The 20,657-nt window shown below is 52.9% G+C and overlaps 1 long non-coding RNA gene across 1 annotated transcript in view; it reads left to right on the top strand.

Moving 5' to 3' along the window:
* LOC138287403 (uncharacterized) overlaps positions 1 to 20,657 on the top strand; it is a 664,150-nt gene that overhangs the window by 363,900 nt on the left and 279,593 nt on the right. The window contains exon 3 of the long non-coding RNA XR_011202209.1: positions 3,126 to 3,272. This is a non-coding gene — a long non-coding RNA (uncharacterized lncRNA). The remainder of the gene's footprint in view (positions 1 to 3,125; positions 3,273 to 20,657) is intronic.

Here is a 20,657-nt window from a genome sequence, read left to right as displayed (position 1 = left end):
TGCCAATTTAAACCCTCCAGGTCTGTGCCCTGAAGTTGTGGGTACTTATATGCAAGCTGTTTCTTTCTAAGTGCCCCCAGCCTTCATAGGATTCTATTGAGTGCACAACACCAAATTTGACCTCTGCACCTTACTGGCCTTGTGTTGCTGGTGGTGCACTCTTGGTGTCTTCCTAAACTTTGCCCTGTGGACACCTTAACCCCCAAAGACTGGGATAGTCAGTCGAGTACTTACCTGCAAATTGTGTTGTTACTTTTCCTCCCCTAGGATTGCATTGCTTTCTATGAGAAATTGTACTGTGTCCACTTTTGAAATTGAAAAGTATTACTAACCTGTAAACTGTTTTACCTGTGAATTCTAAAAAAAGTGCATTTGATACTTGAAAGTGATACAGTCTTGAAACTGTATTTACCTGCAACAAAGATCCTTTTGGTTCTAGAAATAAAGTAAAGTATATTTTAATACATAAAACATTGGCCTGGCATTTGTCATTGACTGTGTGCCTCATTTCTCTACTGTGTGCGTACAACAGGTGCTTAGCACTACCATCTGATATCCCTAACTTGTCCCTCACACTACCACAAAAGAGAGCATTTTTGTTATCTACATTAGCCTCAGTAAAGCCTCTGGGGATCCTCTGGACTCTGTGCACACTACACCTTACTTAGGTCTAGAATATACATAGCCAGCTTCCTGGATCCTTGACACTGAGCAGTGTATGATATCTTAACTCTGGCTTCGGAGAAGGAACCTGAGCTCCTTCCTGGGGCTAATTTCAGGCTATTCAGCTGCTGCGTTGTACTAAAAGGCACCAGAGCGAGGGCTGTGATGCTGCCCAGCTCAGCAGGGTGGTCAGCAATGCAGCCATTTAACCTCTGGGCATCCATCTGCAATCACAGGCCCCGGCTGTGTGTGCCAGGGAAGGGCTCATTGACTCTGTGCGAAGGCTTTCCTCGCACCAGGGATCCCCCATCGCTTGCTCTCTCCTCCTCCCTTTCCAACTTCTTCCCTCACACCAGGGATCCCCCATCGCTTGATCTCCCCTCCTCCCCTTTCCACAGTCTTTCCTCACTCTAGTCTACATTATCTACATTCCCTGCTCTCTCCTCACCACTGTCTGCTTCTGTTCATCTCTCTTCCTCTCCTGGAAATTCAAACAGATTGACTTGTAGAATTTTACTGAGCCGCAAATGGAGGGGGTTTTGGGACTGAACTACATTTTACAAAACAAAAACAATAATGCATTAGGAGAAAAAGGTGCATTTTAAAGCCCAATATAATGGAATGTATTTATTTCTTATGACAAAAACTCCGTGATATTTTTATTTCTAGTTTTCACATTTTTAAGACCAAGCAGGCGAAAAAAATTAAACGTTCCATTCAATATGGAGGATTTGACAAGTATATTTTATGTAGGCAGTAGTAATCCTGAAGTCTGATTAAGACAAACGCTGCAACGTCGTATTTTTCATAAAAGAGAACTGAGCAACCTTCAGAAGGCTGCAAAGATGTCAAATTCTTATGATCGTGCAGGTCATAAACGAGGAACCGCATTAATCAATGAAACATCTGTTTATCCGTTGTGTGTTGGCTGATGCAATTCATTTGTCAGAGAAAACATATGCATGGCAGCAGGAGCACATCAAGAGACAGCTGAGGTTGTCAGCTGGAGAGTGCGAGCGGAATTCACGAGAGAGACAGCAGCTCCCAGCTGCACTCTCACCACGAGCACAGCCTCATGCGCGAGACTGCTGGAGCCGAAAGACCATCTCAAGGGGCCAGCCCTGTTTTTAGGGGTGCAGAGTTGTTTGAGGGACAAAAAGCACCAGAGACCCTCAAAGATGGAATTGACTGGCTCAGCGTGGCGATGACTTGATGATAGTTCAGGAGCAGGCCAGGTTTTCCGTGAATGACAGCTCAATGCAGACTATCTCATCGATCAAAATATTTGGATTTTAAGATGTGTTTCAATATTCCAAGGCAAAAGGTAGATTTCTCATCGGCTAGTGGACCTGCGTCCAGCTAGCCCACTTTTCAGATTTTGAAAGAAACATTTACATCTGGTCTCAGGCTTTTCTCAGCCTCAAAGCACTCAGCGTGTTCAGGCTTTTCTCAGCCTCATAGCACACAGGCTCCTCAGGCTTTTCTCAGCCCTATAGAACTCAGCCTCTTCAGCCTTTTCTCAGCCTCCTCAGACTTTGCTCAGCTTCATAGCACTCAGCCTCCTCAGCCGTTTCTCAGTCTTCTCAGCCTTTTCTCAGTTTCATAGGACTCAGCCTCCTCAGGCTTTTCTCAGATTCAAATCACTCAGCCTCCTTACGCTTTTCTCAGGCTCATAGAACTCAGTCTCCTCAGGCTTTTCTCAGCTTAATAGCTCTTCTCAGTCTCAAAGCACTCCGTTTTTCTCAGGCTTTTTTCATCCTTGTAGAGTTCAGCCTCCTCAAGTCTTTGTCAGTCTCAAAGCAGTCAGCCTCTTCAGCCTTTTCTCAGCTTCATAGCACTCAGCCTCCTCAGGTCAGTCTCAGAGCACTCTGTTTTTCTCAGGCTTTTTTCAGCCTCGCAGAGTTCAGCCTCCTCAGACTTTTCTCAGTCTCTTAGCACTCATCTTCTTCAGGTATTTCTCAGTCTTGTAGCACTGAGCCCCCTGAGGCTTTTCTCAGCCTCTTAGCATCCAGTCACTGTAGGAGGATGGCGCTCTATATAGTGTACAAAAGTGATGTACACTGTGCAGAGAGTCCAGCCAACCACACCTTGGTTCACAGAGGCAATAAGTAAACAACCTAATGCTCTGTTTTTAGAGGTAGCTTGGACGAGCAGTTAGCCTAATCATGGAAATGTGGTAAGCATTTGTTGAACCCCATGTATCAATAGATGTGGAGACACACTCAAAATAATAACTCAAGACCAATTTACAAAAAATAGTACAGATTTTTATAATTTTATAAAACTTTTAAGACCAAGATCATCAAAATCAGGTAAGTACTTTTTAAGTTAGGATTTCTTGAGAGTTTGGCAAAAATAGTATTTTTGTGCGTAATTACGCACCCTGGAAATCAATGGGAAAAACTTTAAAAATGCATATAAAATCACGAAATGCTCTCACAAGTGTCACCTTCTGTTTTTAGGTCGAGATCATCGAGATGTCATGTGAGCCAGCCGGAAAGGTTCAGGAGGTTCCCGGTTCGAGCGGGAGCAGCGGCTGAAGGTCTTGCAGCTGGTGCAGAATGGTGAAGAGGACCACTTGGAAACACACTTCAGAGGTGGACTTAAAGGTAAGATCTGTGGGTCCCCTTGGAGTGTAGAGGTCGCAAGGGGTTAGGGAACCCTAAAGCACAGCTGTTTTTCCGATACAGGGGCCAGGGAGGGCAGGTGCAGGGCAGATACGTCAGCCAAGGGTCATGCGTCAAGGGACCTTTGGAGCCAGGTGCAGGTCACTTTGAGGGTAGATTGAAGGTCAGCAGGGCCACTCTGGGGGTTGGTTCTTCAGTGTCCTGAAGTCCCTTGACTGGTGCTTGCTTCTGGTCCTTGGAGAGTCTAGAGTGGACTGTTCTTCTGGGTGGCCAACTCTGGAGGTCCAGTACCCTGGACTATGGCACTGTTCAGCCACTGGAGGTCGCAGTGACACCAAACTTGGTACACTGGCAGGGATTGTCTTCTGTGTCCATTTGTGGAATTTGGTTAGGCTACTACATCTGGTTCGTTGGTCAGCAGCCGGTCAGCGAATATGACTTCACTGGTTTCTTGTCTGCGATGTGCAGGGAGTGATGCCTTCACTCATAGGGAGGTTCTTGGTGATTATTAGAAGTCGGGAGGCATTCTGGGGTTTCTTAGAGCCCGTCCAATTTCCAATCAACTCCTCAGCAGCGATTGTTGAGTCCTGGCTGCAGCAGGCAGGGTTTGGCGCCTTTTCCATCTTGCAGCAGGACTTCTGTTCTTTTGCCTTGGGCCTTCTCTGCCACTGTCCTTCTTGTGTCCGAATCTGATCTGTAGGTATAGAAATGCCCACTAAATATTGCATTTAGTGGACGTTAATGGGAGAACCTGGTAGTGGCAAATGGGTCACTTACCTTAGAGTGGCTACATCCACAATGTGACCACTTCCTGTTGGAAGAGGTCCCATCTCTAACCCTGATAGGCTATTTTCCTGCCATCCAATATGGAGGAAAATTAAATGGAGTGGTCATCTTGCTTACATACCTAATGGGTGGTGCAGGCTGAGGGGGACCCTCCTCCTACTTAGACTAAGTTTACCCACCGGTTTTCACAATAAAAGTGGGGGAGAAACTGTTAGGCAGCCATCTGCTGCTAGCAGCAGAGTCAGAGGTCAGATTTCAAAGGCGGTAAAGCCTGTGAAGCTGACCAGCAGGCCTGGGTGCCTGTCTGAGGGAGGAGGTCTAACATCTCCACCCAGGAAAGGCTTTGTATTCTTGTTCCTGAGAGCAGAGGCTTCCACCCCAGGAATCCAGATTTGTGTCTGGTGGTGACAGGCTGGAAATATCAGTTGGCAACCTTGCAAGGGCCTTTAGGTTTTTGCTGCGGGCCCCTGTAAGGTACCCTCTGGGGACATGTCATAATAAATCCAATACTGGCATCAGTGTGGATTTATTATTTTTAGTTGTTTGATACCAAACAACCCAATATTTAGAGAGGCCATCATGTAGCTGGGGAGCTCACAATGATCAGTGTCCAGAACATGTAATTGCTATGGCTTCCCTGTACACTTACTACGTCTTAAGGTTTTGTAAAAACACAGTAGGGGCATATTTGCTCATACATACCCTCGCATGCATTATAATTCACCCTGCCTTAGGGCTGTAAGACCTGCCAGAGGTGTGACTTACCTTTAGTGCATGCAGTGTTGGAGGACAGAGCACTCATGGTGAGTGCCATGTCGAGTTTGCAACTTTTATATACACCTGGTCATGCACCTACAATGGCAGTCTGCATGAAGTTGGTGTTGGGCTTCACAGAGTGGCACAATGGGGGCTGCAGCTCTGAGGCGCCCTCTTCACTACCCAAGCCCTAGGTACCAGGGGTACCACTTAATAGGACCTTTCAAGGGTGAATGAAGTGCCATTACATAGTACAGTTTTGGGGAAAGAGATCTGGCCCTGGGAACCGGTTTAGCAGGGTCCCAGAACACTTAAAGTGCAAAACCACATCATTTTCCAAGCATAAAGTGGGGCGCTAACCTTGAAAAAAAGTGCCCTTCCTCTCAGCCTCTTCAGGTTTTTCTTAACCTCACAGCACTCAGCCTCTTTAGGCTTTTCTAGGTCTCATAGCACTCAGCCTGCTCCAGCATTTCTTGGCCTCACAGTGCTCAGCCTCACCAGGCTATTTTCACCCTCACACCACTCAGCCGCCACATGCTTTTTCAGCCTCAGAGCACTCAGCCTCCTCAGGTTTTCCTCAGTCTCATAGCACTCAGCCTCCTTGGGCTTTTCTCAGCCTCTTAGCACTTCAGACTCCTTAGGCTTTTTTCACCCTCATATCACTCAGCCTCCCCAGGCTTTTCTCAGCCTCATAGCACTCAGCCGCCTCAGGCTTTTCCCACTCCCATATCACTTAGCCACCTCAGACTTTTCTCAGTCTCATAGCACTCACATTCTTCAGGCTTTTCTCAGCCTCATAGCATTCAGCCACCTCAGACTTTTCTTAATCTCACAACACTCAACCTCCTCTGGATTGTCTAGGTCTCATACCACTCAGCCTCATCCGGCTTTTCTTGGCCTCATACCACTCAGCCTCATCTGGCTTTTCTTGGCCTCATAGCACTCAGCCTCACAAGGCTTCTCTCACCTTCACAGCACTCAGCCTCCTCAGGCTTTTTTCAGCCTCATAGCATTCATCCTCCTCTGATTTTTCTCAGCTTTATAGCACTCAGCCTCCTCAGGCTTTTCTCAGCCTCCTCACACTATTCTAAGGCTCATATCACTCAGCCTCCATGCACTCATTCTCCTGCAGCTTTTCTCAGCCTCAAAGCACTCAGCCTCCTCAGAATTTTCTCAGCTAATAGCACTAAGCCCCCTCAGGTGTTTCTCAGTCTCATAGCACTTGGTTTTTCACAGGCTTTTTTCGCCGTGTAGCGTTCAGCATTCTCAGGCTTTTCTCAGTCATGTAGCACTCATCTTCTTCAGGCTTTTCTCACTCTCAAAGAACTGAGCCTCCTGCGGCCTTTCTCAGCCCCATAGCATTCAGCCACCTCAGGCATTTCTTAACCTCACAGCACTCATCCTCCTCAGACTTTTCTCAGCCTCACAACACTCAGCCTCCTCCTGCAGATTTCTAGGACTCATAGAACTAAGCCTCCTCTAAATATTCCGCCCCCACTGCACTCAGCCTGCTCAGGCTTTTTTCAGCCTCATAGCACTCAGCCTCCTAGGCTTTTCTCACCCTCATAGCACTCAGCCTCCTCAGGCTTTTCTCAGTCTCTTAGCGCTCAGCCTCCTCAGGCTTTTCTTAGCCTCATATCACTAATCTTCTTCAGGCTTTTCTCAGTCTTGCAGCACGGAGCATCCTGAGGTTTTTCTCAGCCTCATAACATTCAACCACCTCAGAATTTTCTTATCCTCACAGCACTCAGCCTCCTTAGGTTTTTCTCAGCCTCACAACACTCAGAGGGTCATTCTGACCCTGGCGGCCGGTGGCCGCCAGGGCCACCGACCACGGGAGCACCGCCAACAGGCTGGCGGTGCTCCAATGAGCATTCTGACCGCGGCGGTTCAGCCGCGGTCAGAAGCGGAAAGTCAGCGGTCTCCCGCTGACTTTCTGCTGCTCTTTGGAATCCTCCATGGCTGCGGAGCGCGCTCCGCAGCCATGAGGATTCTGACCCCCCCTACCGCCATCCAGTTCATGGCGGGAAAGCCGCCATGAACAGGATGGCGGTAGGGGGGGTCGCGGGGCCCCTGGGGGCCCCTGCCGTGCCCATGCCAATGGCATGGGCACGGCAGGGGCCCCCGTAAGAGGGCCCCGAAAAGTATTTCAGTGTCTGCCTTGCAGACACTGAAATACGCGACGGGTGCCACTGCACCCGTCTCACCTTCCCACTCCGCCGGCTCGATTACGAGCCGGCATCCTCGTGGGAAGGTCGTTTTCCCCTGGGCTGGCGGGCGGTTTTACTGGAACCGCCCGCCAGCCCAGGGGAAAACTCGTAATACCCGCCGCGGTCTTTTGACCGCGGCGCGGTAATTTGGAGGGCGGGATCCTGGCGGGTGGCCTCCGCCGCCCGCCAGGGTCATAATGAGGCCCTCAGTCTCCTCCAGCTTTTCTAGGTCTCACAGGTCTTATCCTCCTCCGGCTTTCCTCGGCCTCATAGCGCTCAGACTCCTCAGGCTTTTCTCAACCTCACAGCACTCAGTTTCCTCAGCCATTTCTCAACCTCAGAGCACTCAGCCTTGTCCTGCCTTGCTCAGCCTCACAGCACTCAGCCTACTCTGGCTTTTCTAGGTCTCATAGTGCTCAGGCTCCTCAGGCACTTTCTCACCCTCATAGCACTCAGGCTTCTTAAGATTTTGTCAGCCTCTTAGCACTCAGCTTCCTCAGGTTTTTCTCAGCCTCATATTACTGAATCTCCTCAGGCCTTTCTCAGCCTCATAACACTCAGATTCCTCAGGCTTTTCTCATTCTCATAGCACTCAGCCTCCACAGGTGTTTCTCAGCCTCATAGTGCTCAGCCGCCTTAGGCTTTTCTCACCCTCATACCGCTCAACCCCCTCAGGCTTTTCTCAGCCTCTTAGCCCTCAGCCTCATTAGGCTTTTCTCAGCCCCATATCACTGAGCCTCCTCAGGCCTTTATCAGCCTCATAGCATTCAGCTGCCTCAGGCTTTTCCCTGTCCCAAAGCACTTAGCTGCCTCAGGCTTTTCTCAGTCTCATAGCACTCATCTTCTTCAGGCTTTTCTCAGCCTCTTAGCACTGAGCCTCCTGAGGCTATTCTCAGCTTCATAGCACTCAGCCTCCGCAGGCTGTTCTCAGCCTCATAGTGCTAAGCCTACTCAGGCTTTTCTCAGTTTCCTAACACTCAACCGCCTTAGGCTTTTCTCAACCTCATAGCACTCAGCTGCCACATGCTTTTCTCTGCCTCATGGCACTCAGCCTCCTCAAGATTTTCTCAGTCTCTTAGCACTCAGCCTCCTGAGGATTTCTCTTCCTCATAGCACTCATCCACCTCAGGTTTTGCTCAGCCTCATAGCACTCAGCCTCCTCTTGCTTACCTCAGCCTCAGAGCACTCCGCTTCCTCCGGCTTTTCTCAGCCTCATAGCACACAGCCTCCTCAGGCTTTTCTCAGCCTCACATCACTCAGCCTCCTCAGGCTTTTCTCAGTCTCTGATCCTGCTCCGGCTTTCCTCACCATCATAGCCCTCAGCCTCCTCAAGCTTCTCTCAGCCACATAGCATTAAGCCTCCTTGTGCCTTTCTCAGCCTAATAGCACTCAGCCTCCATAGGTTTTTTCTCATCCAGATAGCAATGACCCTCAGCAGGCTTTTCTTAGCCTTATAGCATTCAGCCGCCTCAGGCTTTTCTCATCCTCATAGCGCTCAGCCACCTCAGACTTTTCTCATCACTATAGCACTCAACCTCCTCAGGCTTTTCTCACCCTCAGGGCACTCATCGTCCTCATGCTAGAGCCTTCAGGCTCCTCAAGTTTTTCTCAGGCTCAAAACACTCAGGCTTATTAGGCTTTTCTCTGTGGAACAGCACTCAGCCTTCTCAGCCTTTTCTCACCCTCATAACAATCAGCCTCCACATGCTTCTCTTGGCCTCATAGCACACAGCCTCATCTGGCTTTTCACAGCTTCATAGCACTCAGCCTCCTCAGGCTTTCCTCATCCTCATAGCACTCACACTCCTCAGGCTTTTCTTGTCCTCTTATCACTCAGCCTCCTCAGGCTTTTTTCAGCCTCCAAGCACTGAGCCTCCTCAGGCATTTCTCAGCCTTATAGCATGCAGCCTCCTCAGGCTTTTCTCATACTCCTAGCACTCAGCCTCCGCAGGCTTTTCTCAGCCTCATAGGGCTCATCCTCCTCAGCCTTTTCCAGCCTCATAACACTTAGCTTCCTCAGGCTTTCCTCAGCTTACTAGCACTCAACCTTCTCAGGCTTTTGTCAGCCTCAAAGCACTCAGCCTGCTCAGGATTTTCTCAGCTTCATAGCCTTCAGCCTCCGCAGGCGTATCGCAGTCTCATAGCACTCATCTTCTTCAGGCTTTTCTCAGTCTTGCAGCACTGAGCCTACTCAGCCTTTTCTCAGCCTCACAGCACTCAGTCTCCTCTGACTTTTCTCAGCCTCATAGCACTCAGTCTCTGCATACCTGTCTCAGCCTCATAGCACTCAGCCTCTTCAGCCTGCTCTCTGATTCATATCGCTCAGTTGACTGACAATTTTCTCAGCCTCATAGAACTGATCGTCCTCAGGCTTTTCTCAGCCTCATAGCACTCAGCCTCCACAGGCTTTTCTCAGCCTCATAGCGCTCAGCCTCCTCAGGCTTTTCCAGCCTCATAAAACTTAGCTTCCTCAGGCTTTCCTCAGCTTACTAGCACTCAACCTTCTCAGGCTTTTGTCAGCCTCAAAGCACTCAGCCTGCTCAGGATTTTCTCAGCTTCATAGCCTTCAGCCTCCGCAGGCGTATCGCAGTCTCATAGCACTCAGTTTTTCTCGGGCTTTTTTCAGCCTCGTAGCGTTCAGCCTCCTCAGGCTTTTCTCAGTCTCATAGCACTCATCTTCTTCAGGCTTTTCTCAGTCTTGCAGCACTGAGCCTACTCAGCCTTTTCTCAGCCTCACAGCACTCAGTCTCCTCTGACTTTTCTCAGCCTCATAGCACTCAGTCTCTGCATACCTGTCTCAGCCTCATAGCACTCAGCCTCTTCAGCCTGCTCTCTGATTCATATCGCTCAGTTGACTGACAATTTTCTCAGCCTCATAGAACTGATCGTCCTCAGGCTTTTCTCAGCCTCATAGCACTCAGCCTCCACAGGCTTTTATCAGTCTAATAACACTTAGGGCCGGATCTACAAGAAAGAAGTACATTGGTCCTGATGCACCGCTTTTCTTGCGCCTCCCTGCCCCACCTAAAGATACTGGCCTATCCCAGTTTGGACCCAACCATATACAAATCAGTCTTGACCCTGTTCCCCATAGTAACAGTCCAGCCTGAACTGCCAGACCAGGTCCTCCCTGGACCGGAAACAAGCATCCTGGGACTGGTTTCAGGGTGAGCAAAAGAACAATGGATTAAACCAAAATCTGTGACTGGGGTGACTGTTTTAAAAGTTTCAGCACTCAGTCCATCATCTTTTTGTGTTGATAAAGTTGCCCTAAGTGGGAAGGGTGTGCCCAGACATAGGTCCCTTGCTCACTGTGCTACTGGATTCAAGCTAGCCTGGCTGATGAAAGGTCATACTCTGAAACCGGTCCCAGGATGCTTGTTTCCGGTCCAGGGAGAACCTTGGCAGTTTGGGCTGGACTGTTCCATGGGGAACAGGGTCAAGACTGATTTGCATATGCCTGGGCCCAAACTGGGGTGGCATGGTGAGCAACAGAACGATGGATTAAACCCAGATCTGTGACTGGGGTGAGTGTTTGAAAAGTTTTAGCATTACGTCTGTTAGACTTTTCATCCTTTGCGTGGTCTCCCTTAACTTTTTGCCTCTGTTCCCCAGGTTGTTGATGTGTGCTGGACTCTGATTTTACTGTTTTTGTTACTCTGGGCACTTTACCACTGCTAACCAGTGCTAAAGTGCAAGTGCTCCTTTACAAAATGTGTATGTAATTGGCCTATCCATGATTGGCATATTTGATTTACCAGTAAGCCCCTAGTAAAGTGCACTAGAGGTGCCAGGGCCTGTAAATCAAATGCTACTAGAGGGCCTGCAGCACTGGTTGTGCCACCCGCATACGTAGCTCTGTAATCATGTCTTAGACCTGCCACTGCAGTGTCTCTGTGGGCAGTTTTAAATGTAAATTCGACTTGGCTAGTGTACCCACTTGCCAGGCCTAAACCTTCCCTTTTTTTACATGTCAGACACCCCTAAGGTAGGCCCTAGGTAGTCCCAAGGGCAGGGTGCAGTGTATGGTTAAGGTAGGACATATAGTAATGTGTTTTATATGTCCTGCCAGTGAAATATTGCTAAATTCGTTTTTCACTGTTGCAAGGCCTGTCCCTCTCATTAACATGATGGCTACCTTTAAATCTGATTAAAGTGTTGATTCCCTTTGGGAGTGGATGGACATGTGGAGTTTGGGGTCTCTGAGCTCACAATTTAAAAATACATCTTTTAGTAAAGTTGATTTTAAGATTGTGGGGGTCATTCTGACCTCGGCGATAAAAGGCGCTTACCGCCGGTCAGAAGACCGCCATAACACCGCCACGGCCGCGGTAAACAGCCACGGTCATTCTGACCCACAACTGGCAAACCGCCAAAAACCCGACATCCACAAAAGTCCGCCACACCAAAGGTCAGCGAAAAACTGGCGATGACCAAACCTCCACCGTCACGCCAACAGAAATACGCCCATTCCATTCCGACCCACGAATCCACGCGGCGGTCTTTCAACCGCGGTAATCCATTGGCGGTACACACCGCCGCGGTCAAAATACACACACCCTTACAAAACACAACCACATTGGACAATTTGAAATACACACACCTGATACACATACACACAACACTCCCACACACCCAATACAATATAAAACACACACCCACATCACCCACAAACCCCTACGACAACAATAGCGACTGAAGGACAGAGAGAGACAGCACTGCTTAGAGTAGACCATCACACAGAGGCAAATCACAACATCACCCACACAATTCCCACGCACAAAACACCATACACCACCACACACACCACACTCTACAACACATACCACATCCCTCACCTCATCCACACCACCCCATGGCACCCCAAAGACACCCCAGGTTCTCTGACGCAGAACTCAGGGTCATGGTGGAGGAAATAGTTCGTGTAGAGCCCCAGCTCTTCGGGGCACAGGTGCAGCACACCACAATTGCTAGGAAGATGGAGCTATGGCAAAGGATAGTCGACAGGGTCAACGCTGTGGGACAGCATCCACGCAATCGGGATGACATAAGGAAGCGATGGAACGACCTACGGGGGAAGGTGCGTTCCATGGTATCAAGGCACAACATTGCGGTGCAGAAGACTGGAGGCGGACCCCCACCTACTCCCCCAGATTTCACAGCATGGGAGGAGGAAGTCTTGCACATCCTGCATCCTGAGGGCCTCGCAGGAGTTGCTGGAGGAATGGACTCTGGTAAGTCAAACCTTAAATACTTCTTCCCACCCCCTCCCCACCTGCATCCCAAATCATACCCCCACCCTCACCCCCACCCCCATCACACCTACTCCTTGCAAATGGCTCACCATCACAACCCACCCATCCCAACACCAAGCCCTGCATGCGACCACAAAGCATGGACACCCATCACCAAAGCATGCCCACTGCACACACACATCATCCCCACAAGCCACCCTCAGAAAAGCATCCACAAGGGAATGCCTGCACTTGGGTACACGGCCACCCACCCATTACACGAAATGCCACACACAGAAGCAATAACCATACCCTTATACCCCTGCAGGACCCGAACGCCACCACACCGCCACGGAGGGTCCAGAGATGTCCATCCCACCCCCAGAAGAGGCCCATCAGTGATGACAGCAGCTCTGTCTCCCTGGACCCAGATGACCAGCCCGGCCCATCGGGGACCTCGGCACAGTCGGTCCCCCACAGACAGCCACAGGCTACAGCAGACCTAACCCCCTCTGGGAACACCAGAACAGCTCCCACCCAGCGGGCCCATGCCTCTGTCTCCAGGACACGTCAATCAGCGGTGTGTCCGCCACTACAGGGCACCCAGGTTGACACACCACCCCAACAACAACAGGGACCTGGGGGCAGTGGTAGTGGGCACACCGTCCAGGGGACAGAGGCCCAGGAACACAGGGGAACTGGGAGGGCTGCTGTGCGACAGGGGGAGGACAGGCCCAGGGAACCCACTCTCCAAGAGGCCCTCTCCTCCATCATGGGAGCATACCACCACTCCCAGGAGACGATGGCTACGGTACTGGGCAGGTTCCAGGAGATCCAGGAACTGCAGGAGGAACAGTACATGGGGTTCAGAGAGGAACTGAGGAACATTACTTCAGCAATGGGGACCATCGTCGTGGCCCTAAACCAGATAGTCACCACATTGCGGGACCATGTGGCACCCCAAAGGGACCCTGTCACTAGCCTAGACCAGGAACAGCCTACCACCTCCGCCGGCGCTAGTGGACAGGAGGCCCCCACACAACGACAGGCCACCAGAACCCCACCTCCTGCAGAAGAAGAACCACCCCGCAAGCGGAACCTGAGATCTCACAAGAAGACAGAGTAGGATGCCAAGACCCCCGCCAGCATAAGATATCCCCTGATGTCATCCCACTGTCCCACATTGTCACCATGACCAACCTCAAACTGCCCCTGCTCCATCCTTCCACAGGCATATGGACAATGCACCTGTGAGACTGAGAACTGAACTCTGCCATGGACATTACTCCACCCCCACCCATCACCGTTTTACAATCATGTACCTAAATGTAGCACTTTAATTAAATCACTTATTGCACTCAAAAAATCTGGAGTATGCTTGTATTCTTAACAATTGTATTAGACATAACGGTGCAAAAATGTTCAGTTACATTGTGATGACAACATACCACTGTCATACAGCTGTAGTCCATGGGCAAACAAAGCAGAAGTCACGCAGTGGGGCATACAGCTCTGAAAAGGGAAGGGAAAGTCACAAATCAGTTAACAGGAACTGGGTGGAAACATCGACAGTAGAGAGGCAGGAGGCTGTAAGTAAAAGTAAAATGGCGTGGTTGATTCTTACCTGTGTGCTACTGAAAATACTGTCGTATCACTGTGTCCCTGTTGTCTGTGTCGTCCCCGTCGTCTTCCTCCTCTTCACTCTCCACAGGCTCCACAGCTGCTACAACACCACCATCTGGACCATCCTCCTGCAGGAAAGGCACCTGGCGTCGCAAAGCCAGATTGTGAAGCATACAGCAGGCCACGATGATCTGGCACACCTTCTTTGGTGAGTACATTAGGGATCCACCTGTCATATGCAGGCACCTAAACCTGGCCTTCAGGAGCCCGAAGGTTCTTTCTATGATCCTCCTAGTTCGCCCATGGGCCTCATTGTACCGTTCCTCTGCCCTAGTCCGGGGATTCCTCACTGGGGTCAATAGCCAGGACAGGTTGGGGTAACCAGAGTCCCCCAATAGCCACACACGATGTCTCTGTAGCTGTTCCATCACATACGGGATGCTGCTATTTCGCATGATATACGCGTCATGCACTGACCCAGGGAACTTGGCATTTACATGGGAGATGTACTGGTCAGCCAAACAGACCACCTGGACATTCATCGAATGATAACTTTTTCTGTTCCTGTACAACTGTTCACTTCCTCTGGGGGGAACCAAAGCCACATGGGTCCCATCAATGGCACCAATTATGTTGGGGATATGTCCAAGGGCATAGAAATCACCCTTCACTGTAGCCAAATCGCCCACCTCAGGGAACACAATGTAGCTCCGCATGTATTTCATCAGGGCAGACAACACTCTGGACAACACCTTAGAAAACATAGGCTGAGACATCCCTGATGATATGGCCACTGTTGTTTGGAATGATCCACTTGCCAAAAAATGGAGTACTGACAGAACCTGCACCAGAGGGGGAATCCCTGTTGGTTGGCGGATGGGGGACATCAGGTCTGGCTCACAGTTCATGTATAGTGGCTCTGTCAAGCCTGTATGTCAGTATGATATGTCGTTCTTCCATTGTCGACAGGTCCACCAGCGCTCTGTACACGGGAGGATTCCTCCTTCTCCTCGCAAGTCCCAGCGGACGGTGCCTAGGAAGGACAACATGGAGCACAGAGTCAAGCAACCCAGAGGTACGTTCACACAGCTTGCACAGTACACGATTCGCTATGCATTGAATGGCTTGTATGAGTGGCAATGCAAGGCCTAGGCCTGTGTGACGCAGTAGAAATTAAGCCATGTGGGCCCTTGAAATGGCGGCTGCCTGACCTGTGAAGTGTGACAATGGGATGTGAGGTCAATACGCTGGCGTGGCACACCGTGGCGGAAGGCGGTCGAAGACCGCGGTGCTAAGCCGCATTGGTTAACATTGAACCCTATGGATTTCAGGAGCCAATGACGATGTGCGCCGGCGGTCGCGGTACGCACCGCCGCGGCCGTAACCGCCATTTTCTATCTGCTTAATCACTCGAGACCTGATCATCCACAGGAGAGGACCTATACTGTAAGTGCTGCTGTGACCTCGGTCTGGGAGATACAATGGCTGCTGCGACTGGGGAAAGGGCCCCTGCCTTCACATCTGAGGAATTGGAGAAACTTGTTGATGGGGTCCTCCCCCAGTATGCGCTACTCTACGGTCCTCCAGAACAACAGGTAAGTACACAGGGAGCACGTACTATGGGCTATGCCTGTGTTGAGTGGGGTGGATGTAAGATGGTGGGGAGGTGAGCGAATGAGGAGTGCAACGCACGACAGATGAGAGCATGTGCCACATGGCAAGGTTGGGGAGGGGGGCCACTCACAGAGACCATGCAGAAAAGTGATGATATTTCTTTTCCCACCCTGTACATGTCACATAGGTCAGCGCCCATCAGAAGATCGAAATTTGGCGTGCCATCGCCAAGGACGTCCGGGCCCTGGGGGTCCACAACAGACGGGGCACCCACTGCCGCAAGAGGTGGGAGGACATCCGCCGCGGGAGCAGAAAGACCGCCGAGGCTCTGCTGGGGATGGCCTCCCAACGTAGGAGGGGTGCCAGTCGTACCTTGACCCCCCTGATGTCCCGGATCCTGGCGGTGGCCTACCCCGATTTGGATGGGCGCGTGAGGACATCACAGCAGACACAAGGGGGTGAGTATCAGCACATTCTGCTATCTTTGCGCGCAGTGGAGGTGTCTGGGTGGGGGAGGAGGGCTGTGGCTATCTCTAGGCCAGGGCGCTTTCTGTAGGCTAGGCCCTTCCGTTAGGCATGGCCCTGTGCCCCCGCCCCCCACCTCTGTAGGGTGCTATGTACAGCTATCAATGGTCCGGCCTCACCTATGTGTGCATTTGTGGTCCATAGACCTGTAGGCCATGTCACAATAATTGAGTAGTGCACCCCGAGTGCGCGGCGTAGTGCAGGGGGCTTCTGTGTCTGTCCTCTCCGCCAACGGTGTTGCCAATGCATGCACTCAACCTGTCTTTATTTCTCCCCCCCCCCATTTTCTTTGTCTTCCTGTTCATGTGTGCATTAGCATCACCAGGCGGAGGAGAAGTGGCATCGGCGCACGAGGGAGCTGCATCTCACATGGCCCCGGAGGGCCATGCAACCGACTCCGAGTTCACCAGTGAGACGGAGGGCGAGGGGGCTCCACAACGGGGACCCGTGGAGACGTCAGCGACACCGACACGTCCTCGGAAGGGAGCTCCCTTGCGGTGGCGGCAACATCCGTGCCCACCGCTACAACAGGTACAGCCGCCACCCAGCGCACCAGCTCCGCCCTCCCAGCAGCCCCTCAGCGTTCGGCCCGTGCCCGCTCGGCCAGGAAGCCGGCCATCTCCTTCGCCCCAGGCACCTCAGGCCCTGCCCCAGTTACCCCTGCTGCCCTCAGTGAGGAGGTCATTGACCTCCTGAGGACCATCATTGTTGGGCAGTCTACCCTTTTGAATGCCATCCAGGGTGTAGAAAGGGAGGTGCATCGGAGCAATGCATACCTGGAGGGCCTTCATTCGGGTCAGGCTGCCCATCAGCGATCGTTCAACGCTCTGGCCTCAGCACTGACGGCAGCCATTGTCTATGTCTCCAGCCTCCCTCTTCAAACTCCCTCCACCCAGTCCCAGTCCCCTGTTCTTCTGCCTATCCCATCCACACCATCAGACCAGCCTGCACACACCTCAACACCCAAGGGCAGCTCATCCAGACATAAGCACCACAGATCACACAAGCATTCACCCAAGCAACATCCAGATGCAGACATGCCAACAGTCACTACCTCCTCTGTGTCCCCCACCTCCTTGTCTCCCTCCTCCCTCCCTGTGACGTCTCCACTCACACCTGCATGCACACACCCATCAGCCAGTACGTCCATCACCAGCACACCCTCCAGAACACTCCGCACACGTGCAGTCACCACCCCCACTGCCATTTACACGTCCCCTGTGTCCTCTCCCAGTGTGTGTGTCACCCCCTCTTCCAAACCACACAAACGCAGGCAGCCTCCCACCCAACAGCCATCCACCTCACGACAGCCTCCGTCACAAGCACCTGCACCCAAAGACAGCACACTTGACTCTCCTACAACCACATCCTCTTCCTCCACTCCCATACCCACTACACCTACCCGTCCCTGTCTTTCCAAATTGATTTTCCTTTCCAACCTTGACCTCTTTCCAACAACTGACCCACCCCCTCCATCTCGTAAGAGTCCAAAATGCACCTCAGCCACCACCAGCCCTGCATCTACTAGGACCATAGTGCAGGGCTATTGGAGTCCACCAGCTCCTAGGGCAGGAACATCGGCCAGCAGCAAGGGGACAGCCAGCCCACCCCCTGGGAAGAGGACCAAGAAAGCGAAGGGCCGGCGCGACAAGCCTGAGACGGCTGCCACCAAGGACAGTAGCCTTACCCCCTCACCTGGCACATCAACAAAGGGTGGCAAGGGCACCAGAGATTCAGCGAAGGAGGGCAAGGGCAGCAGGGCGGACAAGTCAGGCAGCAGGCAACCTGACCAGGAGGGCCCCACAACCCCATTCCGGGTGTGACGGCGGACACACACGGGCCCAGGACTCCATCACAGGAGGGCCCCGCAACCGATAGGTCGGATGGCGACTGAGCGGGAAGTATTGGCCAGGTCTGGTTCCCTAGAAACACAAGACAAGCACCGCTGAACAGGGGCCGCTGTGAGAAGCACCGCTGAACAGGGCTCCGCAAAGACAAGCACCGCTGAACAGGGGCCGCTGTGAGAAGCACCGCTGAACAGGGCCCCGCCAAGACAAGCACCGCTGAACAGGGGCCGCTGTGAGAAGCACCGCTGAACAGGGCCCCGCCAAGACAAGCACCGCTGAACAGGGGCCGCCGTGAGAAGCACCGCTGAACAGGGGCCGCCGTGAGAAGCACCGCTAAACAGGGCCCCGCCAAGACAAGCACCGCTGAACAGGGGCCGCTGTGAGAAGCACCGCTGAACAGGGCCCCGCCAAGACAAGCACCGCTGAACAGGGGCCGCTGTGAGAAGCACCGCTGAACAGGGCCCGCCAAGACAAGCACCACTCCGCTGGGCCCTTCCTGTCAAGCACCGCTCCGCTGGGCCCTTCATCTCAAGCACCGCTCCGCTGGGCCCTTCCTGTCAAGCACCGCTCCGCTGGGCCCTTCCTGTCAAGCACCGCTCCGCTGGGCCATTCATCTCAAGCACCGCTCCGCTGGGCCCTTCCTGTCAAGCACCGCTCCGCTGGGCCCTTCATCTCAAGCACCGCTCCGCTGGGCCCTTCATCTCAAGCACTGCTCCGCTGGGCCCTTCATCTCAAGCACCGCTCCGCTGGGCCCTTCCTGTCAAGCACCGCTCCGCTGGGCCCTTCATCTCAAGCACCGCTCCGCTGGGCCCTTCCTGTCAAGCACCGCTCTGCTGGGCCCTTCCTGTCAAGCACCGCTCCGCTGGGCCCTTCATCTCAAGCACCGCTACGCTGGGCCCTTCATCTCAAGCACCGCTCCGCTGGGCCCTTCCTGTCAAGCACCGCTCCGCTGGGCCCTTCCTGTCAAGCACCGCTCCGCTGGGCCCTTCATCTCAAGCACCGCTCCGCTGGGCCCTTCATCTCAAGCACCGCTCCGCTGGGCCCTTCATCTCAAGCACCGCTCTGCTGGGCCCTTCATCTCAAGCACCGCTCCGCTGGGCCCTTCCTGTCAAGCACCGCTCCGCTGGGCCCTTCATCTCAAGCACCGCTCCGCTGGGCCCTTCATCTCAAGCACCACTCCGCTGGGCCCTTCCTGTCAAGCACCGCTCCGCTGGGCCCTTCATCTCAAGCACCGCTCCGCTGGGCCCTTCCTGTCAAGCACCGCTCCGCTGGGCCCTTCATCTCAAGCACCGCTCCGCTGGGCCCTTCCTGTCAAGCACCGCTCCGCTGGGCCCTTCATCTCAAGCACCGCTCCGCTGGGCCCTTCATCTCAAGCACCGCTCCGCTGGGCCCTTCCTGTCAAGCACCGCTGGCCCATTGGCAGTGCCGGTTCTGTGTCGAGCAGGGCTTCGCAAAGCACTCTGGCCACCATGCCTCCTCCATGACCAGTGGAGTCTGTAATCCACCTGATGGACTGTGGCTTTGCACTCCCCAGGATGGTACAGTGGGCAAGCCACCGACTGTTATCCACTTGAGAGACTGTGGGGGTCATTCTGACCCTGGCGGTAAATACCGCCAGGGCGGAGGTTGGCGGTAGCACCGCCAACAGGCTGGCGGTGCACCGCCGGGCATTCTGACCGCGACGGTACAGCCGCGGCCAGAAGCGGAAAGCCGGCGGTGTACCGCCGACTTTCCGCTGCCCATGGGAATCCGCCATGGGGATTCTGACACCGCATACCGCCATCCTGTTCCTGGCGGTTCACCCGCCAGGAACAGGATGGCGGTATGGGGTGCCGTGGGGCCCCTGGGGGCCCCTGCAGTGCCCATGCCAGTGGCATGGGCACTGCAGGGGCCCCAGTAAGAGGGCTCCACAAAGAATTTCAGTGTCTGCTCTGCAGACACTGAAATTCGCGACGGGTGCAACTGCACCCGTCGCACCTTCCCACTCCGCCGGCTCCATTCTGAGCCGGCGTCCTCGTGGGAAGGGTGTTTCCCGCTGGGCTGGCGGGCGGACTTTCGGCGGTCGCCCGCCAGCCCAGTGGGAAACCCAGAATGACCGCCGCGGTCTTTTGACCGCGGTACGGTCTTCTGGCGGTTCCCGCTTGGCAGGCGGCTACCGCCGCCCGCCAAGCTTAGAATCACCCCCTGTGGCTTTGCACTCCCCACGATGTAACAGTGGTCAACCCACCCACTGTATAGACTTGTGAGACTGTGGCTTTGCACTCCCCAGGATGGTACAGCGGGCATGGAGGCCCCTCGTGGATCTGGCGTCGTGGACTCATGTGGCTGAGGTGCCCCCCCTTCCCTTCCCCCTGAGGTGCCTGTAGTTTATCATCTGATGCCCCAGCAGTGTTCTCTCCAATGGAATATGGTCTCGTGTGTGGGCTTTGCCCATGTGTTTGTGCACATTGTCCCACGAACGATGGAACTTTGGCAAAATGTGCAGGACTTATAGCCTATGTATATATTTTTAACTATGTTCTTTATTTAATATGTATATTTCACATTTCATATTTCACATTACTTCATTTGAGCTATAATATACTTCTATTTTAATGATCATTTTATTTTGTCTTTGCTTTATTCCGGGGGGTTTGGGGGTGTCACTCTGACTTGTTGCTCTGCATTGGTGTGTAGGTATTTGGGGGGGGGTGGGGGGGTGGGTGTATCGCGTATGTGTGTGCCTGTAACCTTTCCACCTCCCCCCTCCCCAGTGTCGTAGGTGCAGTACTC

Source organism: Pleurodeles waltl, chromosome 4_1 (genome assembly GCF_031143425.1).
Source record: "Pleurodeles waltl isolate 20211129_DDA chromosome 4_1, aPleWal1.hap1.20221129, whole genome shotgun sequence".
In the NCBI taxonomy this organism is placed as follows: Eukaryota; Metazoa; Chordata; class Amphibia; order Caudata; family Salamandridae; genus Pleurodeles; species Pleurodeles waltl.
Note: the sequence above shows the minus strand (reverse complement) of the source record. Positions and strands in the feature narration are given on the sequence as shown.